The 13,750-nt window shown below is 48.7% G+C and overlaps 1 long non-coding RNA gene across 1 annotated transcript in view; it reads right to left on the reverse strand.

Annotated features, from left to right (window-relative positions):
• Window positions 1–1,935, reverse strand: part of LOC119971022 — a 44,773-nt gene extending 42,838 nt beyond the window's left edge. Inside the window, exon 1 of the long non-coding RNA XR_005461722.1 lies at window positions 1,808–1,935. This is a non-coding gene — a long non-coding RNA (uncharacterized LOC119971022). The remainder of the gene's footprint in view (window positions 1–1,807) is intronic.
• Between the last annotated feature and the right edge of the window lie 11,815 nt (window positions 1,936–13,750).

Here is a 13,750-nt window from a genome sequence, read left to right on the forward strand (position 1 = left end):
TTGTGTGTGTCTGTCCGTGTGTATGTGCATAGAGGGTAGGTGCCAAATCAAGGGGGGGGGGAGTTAGGAAGTAGATAAGAGTTAATCAGCTGCATTTGCTGAATATTTCATTACAATTCTTGTTGCAAATAACAAATAATTGTAATGAAACTTACAAACCTGGTGACTGTAATTATTGGTAGCCGAAGGCCAAAGACTTCAGGTATTTTTCTAAGAATTATTGGTTAATTAAATTGCATTGCAACTCTGGGTCAAGTGGGGCTGGAATTGACTGTGCCCTAGCCCAGAGTGTCATAAAAACAGCTTACTCTCAGCATCTGAGGATCCCACTACTAGCGCAAACTTTGAAAATCATCCCTTTTGCACACATTGAAATTTGCCAGGTTGATTAGAGAAATACAAATACAACTTTGTTTTGGTTTGGAGAAGATGTTAACTTTTCCAAAGTAGTGGCTCACAGGCCTGCTCAAAGCGGGCGAGTACATCCTTTGTATTCCCCATTAGCCTGGGTGACTGCTTTGCGGAACACCTCAATTCAGTCTGCTAGCATGACCCCCAACCTCCTGGTCGCTTGTCATTGCCATTCGATATCTTCCTATCATGCTCATATTACGATCTTCGACCTGCTGCAATGTTCCAGTGGAGCCCAATGCAAGCTGGAGGAACAACACTTCATCTTCCGATTACAGCCGTCAGGATAAATATTGAACTCGATGGCTTCAGATCATGAACTCTGTCCTCCATTTTGTATTTATCTTGGCCCCAGAGCCAATCTGCATCTTATTCTCAAGTTTTCCTTTCAAACAGCACTAACTTTTATTCTGCTATTTACACCTACTCTAGAGCAATGTTTTATTCCTTTATAACTGCCATTGTCACTCTCTTTTACTTTTGTTCCATGAATTTCTTTATTCATTACTGGGATATGTGTGCCAAGGGTGAGGCCAGCATTTATTGTGGATCCCTAATTGTACTTGAGAAGGCAGTGGTGAGTCTCCTTTTGAACCACTGCAGTCCACGTTGTAGAGGTACATACATGATGTTGTAAGGGAGGTTCCAGGATTTTGACCCAAGGACAGTGAAGGAATGGTGATATATTTCCAAATCAGAATGGTACGTAGCTTGGAGGGGGTCCAGCAGATGGTGGTTTCCCCAGCTTTCTGCTGCCTTTGTCCTTCTACAATGGTTGAGATCATGGGTTTGTAAGGTGCTGTCAAAGGAATCTTGGTGAGTGTAATAACTCTATTGAGTATACCCTGATTTATCCCACCGTGGGGCTCATGGAATGTGAACTTCCCCAGTGGGCGGGGGCCTCACCCAGGTGGGGCTCATAAAGTTATAGACTCATAGAATTTACAGTGCAGAAGGAGACCATTCGGCCCATCAAGTCTGCACCGGCCCTTGGAAAGAGCATCCCACTTAAGCCCACACCTTCACCCCATCGCCCTAACCCAGTAACCCCACCTCACCATTTTGAAACACTAAGGGCAATTTAGTAGGGCCAATCCACCTAACCTGCACATCTTTGGACTGTGAGAGGAAACCGGAGCAGCCGGAGGAAACCCACGCAGACACAAGGAGAACATGCAGACTCCACACAGACAGTGACCCAGCGGGGAATCGAACCCAGGTCCCTGGCGTGGTGAAACAACTGTGCTAACCACTGTGCTCATAAGAACATAGCATAAAGGTCGGCAGGCCAGACCTGGGTCCGGCATGTTGGTTGTCCCAATGTGACTTTACTCTGTATGTTTTTAGTAACATAGGCAGACCTTTCGTGACCGTAAATGAACTGATTTTACCCTACCTGTCGGCTTCCGGGCTCTTCACAGTGAGTTCTTGCAGTGCATCTTGTAGATGACACACAGTGCTGCCATTGTGTGTTGGTGGAGTATGGAGTGGATATTTAAGGTGGTGTATTGGGTGCCAATCAAGCGAGCTGCTTTGCTCTGGATGATGTTGAGCTTCTTAAGTATTATTGGAGCTGAACTCATCTAGTAAAATAGAGATTAGTCCATTACACTCCTGACTCATAATTTGCGTCTGAGCGTTCAGCCCTCTCAGCCTTTTGTAATCTGTTGAGTTTCCTGAGATACAGAAAACTCAGCTATTTGCAGCTAAAGGTAGTTTGACCATTAAACTATGAGATAAGAGTGACAAACCCACTTCCTGCAAGCAGTTCGGGTGACCATCCTTCCTCCTGTTCTTACTAGCCCGACAAGTAGGTTGGTTAAAGGTGAGTTCTGTTCCAAATTCTTTGCACTTCTGACACATCTCCAATCTGCTTGCTTTTAATAGATAATCTACAGCCCAATGATGATAAAAATAGGAATGTTCAATTGTACAGGATTTCATCTGACCCCTGTATGCATGTTGACCCATTCTGCCAAATCCTCCGAGATTACAATGAATTGGTGAGCAAAATTGGATGCCTGACCCAGTTTCACATGATCTGCAAAATTTGATATCAGTTTTGTAGTCTGTCATTTTTAGAAACTACCAGCAAAAGCAACTCTAACATGAACCTGTTAATGCTCAGCTGCTGGTATAGAATCATGAGTGCAGAAAGAGGCCATTCGGCCCATCGAGTCTGCACCAGCCCTTGGAGCACCCTACCCAAGTCCATGCCTCCACCATATCCCCATAACCCAGTAACCCCACGTAACCTTTTGGACACGAAGGGGCAATTTAAATCCACCTAACCTGCACATCTTTGGACTGTGGGAGGAGACCGGGTCACCCGGAGGAAACCCGCGCAGACACGGGGAGAAAGTTCAAACTCCACACAGTCGCCCCAGGCCGGAAGTGAACCCGGGACACCCGGGAGCTGTGAGGCAGCAGTGTTAACCACTGTGCTACTGTGGTCCTTCTATGTGGGCAAGTTTTCTCAAATGCCAGTGTGCGGTTTTCCACCATGCTACCTGGTCTTGGCAGCCCCACCGCCATTTAAATCTCTGTAGTCCCAGTAGCGCCTGTGGCAGCAGTAACCAGGACTGGGGTTAGATGCGGACCCCAGGTTCTAATCCCAGAGTCCCACAACTAGGCAGTTTTGTGATGTCTGACATCAGGAAGCAATGCCGGGAATGGGGGGGGGGGGGGGGGGGGGAGAAGATATTTGGGGGTCTTGATGAAATGGTAGCATAGATGGGGGGACCTTCGAGGGGGGCCCCCGATATGAAATGAGGACCCTTGAGGGAGGCGCCATCCCTTTCCTACACAAGGCCGAGGAAGGGTGACCTGCCAGGCTTCCTCCCACCCCTAAACTTCTCACGGCGAACTCAAATTGAGACCTGGCAGGGTGTCTGTTAAGGGCCTCAACTGGAGTGAGAGAGGGCAACCCAGAGCCTCGGCCTCCCCACATGAAATTGCAAACAGGTCATGCGGAATGGGGGTGTGGCAGGAAAACTATGCAAAGAATGTTATTGCACATCCCCACTAGCTCCTGCAAGCCCACCAATGGAGGAACGCTAAAATTCCACCATGTGGCACACAATAGCATTTTTAGAATAAACATTAGTATGTAAAATCGCCATAGTCCCAGCCAACCATAGGCTGCTTCGCCTTGAGGGCGAGGGCTGACTGGGGGTGATTTAACCTGAGGATCGCCACACCACAGGACAGAGGCAAGGTTGAGAGTGTGGGGGCCTTCATGAATCACCACAGCCGGTCCGGGAATAGTACCCACATTGTTGGCCTTGCTCTGCATCACAAACCAGCTGTCCAGCCAGTAAACATTAAACACTTGATGAAACAGATTTTATTCATGAGCAGCATATATGATCAATCTATATCATACACAATGAGTGGCTTTCAGTTTCTAGTTCAATCTTTTGAATCTACTGAAGAACTTTTGAAAATCATTCCCTTTTATGCACCTTATTTTGTTCATATCAAAGGTGCAAGTCACAGATAAGACCTCATGACACTGATGGTGACCTTTGAAGACATTCTATTCATGTAAACAGGCATAGTTGTTTATTTCAATGTTATATCTAACAAAAAGACTTCCTGACTGAACATTTCTGAATAATACTCAGACACTAAATGCAGAAAATAAGGTGGGCCTTTTTTTCTCATGAAACTTTGAGGCCATCCTGTTCATCTTGAAAAGCCAGGTACAAAGATATTTGACTATAGGCCCTTAATCGGTGACAACCTCACTCTCCACTGTCTATTGGTCACCTACAAATCAATCTAGTCCAATACTTCATTATTCACCCCATAGACAAACAACTTGTGAATTACTCTTAGATGTAGGACATCATGCCCTGTGAAATCCAGATGGATAACATCCATTACCTTACCTTGACATCAAGGCATGATTTGACCAGTGTAAAGTCAAGGAGCCCAAGCAAAACTGCAATCAATGAGAATCAGGAGGAAAACCCTCCATTGATTGGAGTCATATCTGGCACAAAGGAAGATGATTGTGGTTGTTGGAGGCTAGTCATCACAGCCCCAGGACATTACTGCAGGAGTTCCTCAGGGTAGTGCCCTCGGCCCAACCATCTTCAGCTGTTTCATCGATGACCCTCCTCCCAACATCAGGTGTAAGGGTCCTTCCTGCTGATTCCCTTATTTCCTCTTTCTTTACTTTTGCCGTTATAATTTTTGACATATAGATGCTTAATAGACATGTATCATTAAGTCAAGCAACAGAGAGTTTGAGGAATTCAAGTAGTTGCAACATAGTATATGGTGCTGCTAGCTTTGGATTTCAAGACCTAGATTTTTCGACACCCGAGAGATGGGGTGGGACTCGGTTTGATTGGTTGGCTGGTAGATAATGAATTGACCATAAGGCAGTTTTTGCCTGGTAACCTGTGGGGATTGGATCCAGCCTGAGTGTGACGATTTCCAGAGACCAAAGGAAAGCAGAGTTGAATCCTGGATATCCACAGGGACTGGGGCCTGTTCCCTCTCTTTTCTCTCTCTCTTTCCAGAAAGGCTGTGTATTGCTGAATCTATAGAGAACCGAATGAATCTACAGTGAAAACGTCAAACTGAAAGCAAAGTTTGAAGAGGAGAAAGATGCCAGAAAGAAACATCTGAAACAAAGACTGTTATCTTTTGACTTTCATCCTGATTATTTTCACCCCTCTCCGCCCCTCTGTGTTTGTCAGTCTTGTATAAGCATGTAGAGTGTGGGGCCAGTCAAAGTGGTGAATTAGGAATTAGATTATACTTAACCAATTGTATTTGCTGCATTTCTCGTTATAGTTCTTGTTATAAAAGGTAATTGCCTTTCAATTTACAAACCTGGTGATTGTAATTATTGGGCAGCCAAGGAAAAAAGGCTTTGAATATTTTTCTATGAATTATTGGTTAGTTCTATTGTGTTGCGATTCCGGGACATGTGAGGCTGAATTGACCGCGCATTAGCCCAGGGTGTTGCAAAATCAGATGTGGGAATGTTCAGCGATGATTACGTAATGTTCAGCACCATTCATGACTCTTCAGACACTGAAGCATTGAACCAGGGTTGATTCCCTGGCTTGGTGGTAAATGTTAGACTGGGGGAGATGCCAGGACATGGGGTTACAGATTGTGTTTGGTGCTGGAATCAGCACCAGGCATGCCAAAAAAAAGAGGTGTCAATGTTGAGAAGCTACAACACTGGATTACTTGGGTGCCAAGCAGCATAAGCAGTGTGTAGTAGACAGAGCTAAGCAATCCCACAACCAATGAATTAAATCTAAACTTTGAAGTCCTGCTACATCCAACCATTAATAGTGATGCACAATTGAATTCCGGTGGTGGCCATGGTGTGAGTGGTCGTACATTTGATAGTTCTGCTTGTGGACCATTTCCCCAGCTAACGAGAGGACTTGTTGATGGAAATATGTGCAGGAGTGGGGGAAGAAGAGTGTGTTCCATCGGTGGATGGATTCGTGGACCAGAAGTGGTTTTAGGCGAAAGGAGCTGTTGGAGTGAGAAACTGTGCATGGGACACAGAGGAAGATGGCGGAGGGTAAGGGACCGGTCCCAGCATCTCAGTGGTCTATGGAGCAGCTGGTGGGCTTCCTGAATGAAAAGTTAACCCAGCAGAGAAAGGGGACTCTGGAGGACTTGGGGAGAACGGTGGATCCGATAAAGGCGGGGATTGATTGCGTGGAGATGAGATTGGAGTCTCAGAGCCAGGCGATCCAGAAGGTGAAGGAGAAGGTGGGAGGAGCATGAAGAGCAGCTTGCTTCAATGGCAGTCAGATGGTGGTCATGCGGGATATCCAGAAGTGGCTGCAAGAGAAGGTGGAGGATTTGGAGAACCGGTCCCAGAGACAGAACCTGAGGGTCGTGGGGCTGCCAGAAGGCAGTGAGGGAGCGGATGCGGTCTTATACATGGCCAGGATGTTTAAGCAGTTGCTGGTAGAGGGTGTCTTTGAACGGCATTGAAGGCAGAAGTAAGGGGGGAGTTTATTTTGAAACGGGCACACAGGGATAAGACAGAGCGGGCGGAGATGACAAGGTTAGTGGATGAGATTTTGCAGGTGAATCGAGGTATTCAGAGGCCTCAGAGACAGGGTTACTGAGGGAACGGCAGAAACTACAGATGGAGTTTGGGCTGATATCCATGGATAAGGCAGTGGGAGTTGAAGAGAGCTAAAGGGGCGGTCTATGAATATGGGGAAAAGGCGAGTAGGATGTTAGCACATCAATTGAGGAAGCAGGAGGCAGTGAGGGAGATTGGGAAAGTGAAGGATAGGGGAGGGAACGTGATCTGGGACCCGGTGGGGGTGAATGGGTGTTTGGGGATTGTTATAAGAGACTGAATGAGTCGGAAAGTCCAGCCGGGGGGGAATAAGGTGTTTTTTTGTAGGGGTTGGAGTTTCCGAGGGTGGAGGAGTACCTGGTGGAGAGACAGGGAGCCCCCATTAGGCTGGTGGAAGTGTTGGAGGATATGGGGGCGATGCAGGCAGGGAAGACGCTGGTCCCAGAAGGGTTTTCGGTGGAATTTTACAAAAGATTTACAGGGACCTGGGGCCCCTGCTGGTAAGGACGTTTAATGAGGCAAGGGAGCAGGGGGTTCTCCCCTCGACACTGTCGCAGGCCTCGATCTCCTTAATTTTAAAGAGGGACGAGGATCCCAAGCATTGTGGGTCCTACAGGCCAATTTCGCTGTTAAATGTGGAGGCCAAGTTACTGGCCAAGATCTTGGCCTCAAGGATTGAGGACTGTGTGCTGGGGATGATAGTGGGGGACCACACGGGGTTTGTTAAGGGGATAATTTGTTGGCCAACATCAGGCAGCTGTTGAATGTTATAATGATGCCTCCGGAGGGACGAAGTGTGGTGGTGTGGTCGCCATGGATGCGGAGAAGGCCTCCCACCGGGTGGAGTGGGACTATCTGTGGGAGGCACTGGGGCGGTTTGGGTTTGGGCAGGGGTTTGTGGATTAGATCCGGCTGTTGTACCGGGAATCGGTAGCGAGTGTGTGAACGGACCGGTGAGCTCGGAATATTTCAGACTACATCGGGGACAAGGTGGGGATGATCACTCTCCTCATTGCTCCTTGCCTTGGCTATAGAGCCACTGGAAATGGCGCTGAGAGCGTCAAGGGGCTGGCAGGGGATAGTACAGGGGGGCGTGGACCATAGCATTTCGCTGAACACGGACGACTTGCTACTTTATATTTCAAACCCGTTGGAAGGTATTAGGGGGGATTATCATCATTTTGGAGGAATTTGGCCAGTTCTCGGGGTAAAAATTGAATATGGGGAAGAGCGAGGTTTTTCTGATTCAAGCAAGGGGGCAGGAGAAGAGGCTGGGGAGCTGCCGTTTAGAGTGGTGGGGAACTTTCGATATTTGGGTATTCAGGTGGCACGGGGTGGGTGCAGCTGCACAAGCTGAATTTGGCTCGGTTGGTGGAACAGATGAAGGGGGATTTTAGGAGGTGGAGTGTGCTTCCGTTGTCGCTGGTGGGACGGGTACAGTCGGTGAAGATGACGGTTCTCCCGAGGTTTTGGTTTGTGTTTCAGAATCTCCCAATCTTCTTTCCGAAGGCTTTTTTCAGGAGGGTGAATGTGCTAATTTCAGAGTTCGTTTGGGTGGGTAAGGCCCCGCTGCTGGTGCTGCTGGAGCGAGGTCGAGGGGGGACGGGTTTGCGCTTCCGAATTTAATGAACTACTATTGGGCGGCAAATGTAGCCAGGGTGAGGAAGTGGGTAGTGTGGGAGGGGTTGGCGTGGGAGCGGATGGAGGCAGCCTTTTGTAAAGACACGAGTTTGGGGGTGCTGTACCAGGCAGGTACTCCACAAGCCCGGTAGTGTTGGCGGCCCTGAAGGTGTGGGGACAGTGGGGACAGCACCTGAGGCTGGAGGGGGCCTTGGTTTGGGCACTGATTTGTGGAAATCGCCGGTTTGTCCCGGGGAGTCTGGATAGGGGGTTTCGGGAATGGCAACAGGTGGGGATTGAGCGGTTTGGGGATCTATTCGTTGCAGGCAGCTTTCCGAGCTTGGAGGGGTTGTTGGAGGAGTTGAAGCTGCCACCATGAACGAGTTCCGGTATTTGCAGGTGAGGGATTTTGTCCGGAGGCAGGTACTGTCCTTTCCTCACCTGCCATCCCAGAGGCTGCAGGACAAGATGGTGTCAAGAACAGGGGTCGGGGAGAATAATGTGTCAGAAAATTACAAGGCGTTGATGGATTGGGAGGGAGCCCCAACAGGGGTACTGAAACACAAGTGGGAGGAAGGGCTGGGTACGGAGTTGGAGGCTGGGCTGCGGGATGAGGCTCTGAGGAGGGCGAATACATCCTTGCTTAGCCTTATTCAGTGTAAGGTGGTCCACAGGGCGCACATCATGATGGCCAGGATGAGCCAAGTTTTTTGAAGGGGTGGAAAATAGGTGTGGGAGGTGTGCGGGTGGGCCCGTGAATCATGTCCATATGTTTTGAGCCTGTCCAAAGTTTGGGGGATTCAGGCAGGGGTTTACCGATGTTATAGAATTTTAGAATTTACAGTGCAGAAGGAGACCATTCGGCCCATCGAGTCTGCACCAGCTCTTGGAAAGAGCACCCTACCCAAGATCAACACCTCAACCCTATCCCCATAACCCAGTAACCCCACCCAACACTGAGGGCAATTTTGGACACTAAGGGCAATTTATCATGGCCAATCCACCTAACCCGCACATCTTTGGACTGTGGGAGGAAACCAGAGCACCCGGAGGAAACCCACACACACACGGGGAGGATGTGCAGACTCCGAACAGACAGTGACCCAAGCCAGAATCGAACCTGGGACCCTGAAGCTGTGAAGCATTTTTGCTATCCACAATGCTACCGTGTAATGTCGGAGGTCCTGTAGGTGAAGGTGGTGCCGAGTCCGGAAATGGCAATCTTTGGACTGTCAGAAGACCCGGGTGACCAGGGGGTGAGAGAGGCCGATGTTTTGGCCTTTGCCTCCCTGGTAGCCCAGAGACAGATATTATTAAAATGGAGGGACTCAGGGCCCCCAAAGAGGGGTTTGCCCAGAGATGGCAGCCGTTCATCGACTTCTTTGAGAACTGTTAATATGTCAGCAGTGGGGGTAGGTGGGGGAGGAGAGGGGGTGGGGTGATGGGGTGGTAGGGGAGCTGGGGAGTGGGGGGGGGGGGCGGGATGGTGGGGTGTTAGGTATTTAGCTGATTTGGTTATTTGCAGTCATGTTGGCTTGTTTTGTTTTGTGATTGTGTTTGATGTGTAAATATATAAATGCTTCAATAAAATATATATTTTTTAAAATAGCGGTGCACAATTCAACAACTCACTGGATGAGGAGGCTCCACAAATATCTCCATCTGCGATGATGAGGGAGTTCAACACATCAGTGTAAAAGATAAGCATTCACTACAATCTTCATCCGGATGTGCCGAGTGGATGATCTACCTCAGCCTCCTCCACCGGTCCCCAGCATGACAGATGTCAGCAACAAATTTGATTCACTCCATGTAATGTCCAGAAACAACTGAAGACACTGGATACTGCAAAGGCTATGATCCCTGACACCATTTTAGCAAGAATACTGAAGACTTGTGCTCCAGGAGTTGCCGCACTCCAAGGAATGCTTTTCTGGTATAGCTACATCGCTGGCATCTACCCGGCAATGTGGAAAATTGCCCAGAACACAAACAACAGGAGAAATCCAACCTGACAAATGACCATTCCATCAGTCTACTTTCTATCATCAGTGAAGCAATGGAAGGAATCATCAACAGTGTTATCAAGCAGCACGTATTCAGCAAAAACCTGCTCACAGACATGCAGTTTCGGTTCTATCAGGGCCACGGGGCACCTGACCACATCACAGCTTTGATTCAAACAGGGAAAATAGAACTGAACTCCAGAGGTGAGGGAACATGACTGCCCTTGACATCAAAGCAGTATTTTACTGAATCTGGTATCAAGGAACCCGAGCAAAACTGGAGTCAACGGGATTCAGGGGGAGGACTCCCCACAGGTTGAAATCATACCTGGCACAAACAAAGATAGTTGGAGGTCAATTAGCTCAACTCCTGGACTGCAGAAGTTCCTCAGGGTAGTGCCTAGGCTCAACCATCTGCTGCTTCATCAATAACCTTCCTCCCATCATAAGGCGAGAAGTGAGGATGTTTGCTGATGATTTCACGATGTTCAGCACCATTTAAAAATCCCCAGATACTGAAGCGGTTCATGTCCAAATGCAGCAGGAAATGAAATGAAAATTGCTTATTGTCACAAGTAGGCTTCAAATGAAGTTACTGTGAAAAGCCCCTAGTTGCCACATTCCGGCGCCCTGGACAATATCCAGTCTTGGGCTGACAAGTGCCAAGGAAGGGCCATCTCCAAGAATCTAACCATCACCCTTGACATTCAACGCCATTATCATCACTGAATCCCTCCGCTATCAGCTTTGACGGGGTTACTATTGATCAGAAACTGAACTGAATTGGCCATATTAGTATTGTGTCTACAAGAGGTCAGGGGCTATGAATCTTGTGATGGGTAACTCACCTCCTGAGTCCCCAAAGTTTGTCCATTATCTATAAGTCACAAGTCAGGAGTGTGATGGAATACTCAATACTTATAATAATAATCATCTTTATTGACACCAGTAGGCTTACATTGACACTGCAATGAATGCGGCGCCTGTTCGGGTACACAGAGGGAGAATTCAGAATGCCCAAATTACCCAACAGCACTTCTTTCAGAACTTGTAGGATGAAACCGGAGTACCCAGAGGAAACCCACGCAGACACGGGGAGAACGTGCAGACTCGACACAGACAGCAACCCAAGCCAGGAATTGAACCTAGTACCCTGGAGCTGTGAAGCAACAGTGCTAATCACTGTGCTACCATACTTGCCTGGATGAGTGAAGTTCCAACAGCACTCAAGAAGCTCAACACCATCCAGGACAAAGCAGCGCACTTAATTGGCATCCCTTCCACAAACAATCACTCCCTCCACCACCGATGCACAATAGCAGCAGTGTGTACCATCTACAAAATGCTTTGCAGGTACTCACCCAGGCTCCTTCGACAGCACCTTCCAAACTCATGAGCATTTACATCTAAAAGGGCAAGGGCAGCAGACACATGGGAACACTATCAGCTTGAAGATCCCCTCCAATGCACTCACCATTCTGACTTGGAAATATATCACCAGTCCTTTAATGTCATTAGGTTAAAATCCAGGATCTCCCTCCCTAATCGTACTCTGGGTGTACCTACACCTCATGGACTGCTGCTGTTCAAGAAGGAAACTGACCACCACCTTCGTAAGGGCAATGACGGACGGGCAATGGACACTGGCCGAGCCAGTGGCACTCGCACCCCACAATCTTAAATTTTTAAAAATCAGAATTACAATAGCACACACCAAAGATACATACACCTAAATACTTTAATTCACTACACTTAACATTTCATGAAAGAAACTTCTTTTGTACTTTTTTTTCTTGGGAATATTTATGGTGGTACATTGCAGGGTTTAAGATGTACGAGACAGAGACAACACACCCCTGTGGTGTTCCAAACAATGTATCTGACACCACTTGTCTTGCTCCTGCTTTATTATACTGTTGTACTGAGCGAGTCATGCAGAATAACCATTTGCTGCCAATTTTTATTCAAACATTCCATTTATCTAGCAAAACCTGTATAATTGAGCTCCTGCAGTGAGCCATCACCTGTCCCAGCTGCAGTGATGTTTTTAGCTGTTTGACCTCGCCAGAATCCCTTTTTCAGTGAAACAGACTGTTGTCTCAATCAACTATGTAGAAAGCGGAATGAAGAGATAACAAAACACGACTTTAGTTCCTAATCTGAGTTTTTTTTTTAAATCGTAGCTTAATTTGGAGCATAGCGTGTCTATTTTTATTGAACCTGCTGCTCAATGAAATATTTGCATCTCTTCCCCTCATTGGTTTCTTATCCTGAGTGATAATATTAAAAATGACAGTATTGTTAAATTTCACAAGTCATCATGGAGCTGATAGTTAGGCAACTTATTATTTAATCAATAAGGAAATTGGCAAGGAAAACAACTGTTGGCTGCAGTTTCGACATTTTTTCATTAAATTGTGACAAACATAGCTTGATCTACTTAAACAAATTCAAGTTGTGGGATTCTCCATCGGCGGGATCCTCTCCACTACCCTGGGCAGCACGGTAGCATGGTGGTTAGCACAATTGCTTCACAGCTCCAGGGTCCCAGGTTCGATTCCCGGCTTGGGTCACTGCCTGTGCGGAGTCTGCACGTCCTCCCCGCGTGTGCGTGGGTTTCTTCCGGGTGCTCCGGTTTCCTCCCACAATCCAAAGATGTGCGGGTTAGATGGATTGGCCATACTAAATTGCCCTTAGTGTCCAAAAAGGCTAAGCGGGGCTTGCAGGGATAGGGTAGATACGTGAGCTTGAGTGGGTTGCTCTTTGTAAGGGCCGGTGCAGACTTGATGGGCTGAATGGCCTCCTTCTGCACTGTAAATTCTATGAAATTTCCCGGCGTGGGGTGGCCACAATGAAAACCCCACTGGTCAGCTGTGGGAATGAAGAATCCCATTGCCGGTGGGGACGTGCTGTAAATTGGAGCCGGTGGGATGGAGTCACCGGTGGGATGGAGTGGCGTGAACCACTCCGGTATCGGGCCGTCCCAAAGGTGTGGAAGTCTCCGCACCTTTAGGGGCCAAGCCCTAACCATGAGGGGCTAGGCCCGCGCCCTGCCGACCGGAGGGAACGCCCTTTGGCGCCATGCCAGCCGGGACCGAAGGGACTTGGCAGGCCGGCAGAAGTCCACGCATGCGCCGGAGCGTCAGCGGCTGCTGACGTCATCCACGTGCATGTGCAGGGGAGGGGGGTCACTTCCGTCTCCGCCATTGTGAAGACTATGGCGAATGCGGAAGGAAAAGAGTGCCCCCACGGCACAGGCCTGCCCGTCGATCGGTGGGCCCCGATTGCCAGCCAGGCCACCGTGGGGGCAACCCCCAGGGCCAGATCGCCCTGCGCCCCCTCCCTAGGACCCCAGAGCCCGCCTGCGCCGCCTGGTCCCGCCGGTAAGGTAGGTGGTTTGATTCTTGCCGGCGGGACCGGCATGACATTGGCGGGACTTCGGCCTATCGCGGGCCGGAGAATCGCCGGGGGTGGGGGGGGGGGGGGGGCGACAGACGCGGCACAATTCCTGCCCCTGCCAAATCTCTGGTGCCGGAGACATCGGGAGGTGGCGGGGGGCGGGATTCACGCCGGTCCCCGGCCATTTCCGACCTGGAGGGGGGACGGAGAATCCCGCCCCTTCTCTCTCAGTAAA

This window comes from Scyliorhinus canicula, chromosome 9 (genome assembly GCF_902713615.1).
Source record: "Scyliorhinus canicula chromosome 9, sScyCan1.1, whole genome shotgun sequence".
NCBI lineage: Eukaryota > Metazoa > Chordata > Chondrichthyes > Carcharhiniformes > Scyliorhinidae > Scyliorhinus > Scyliorhinus canicula.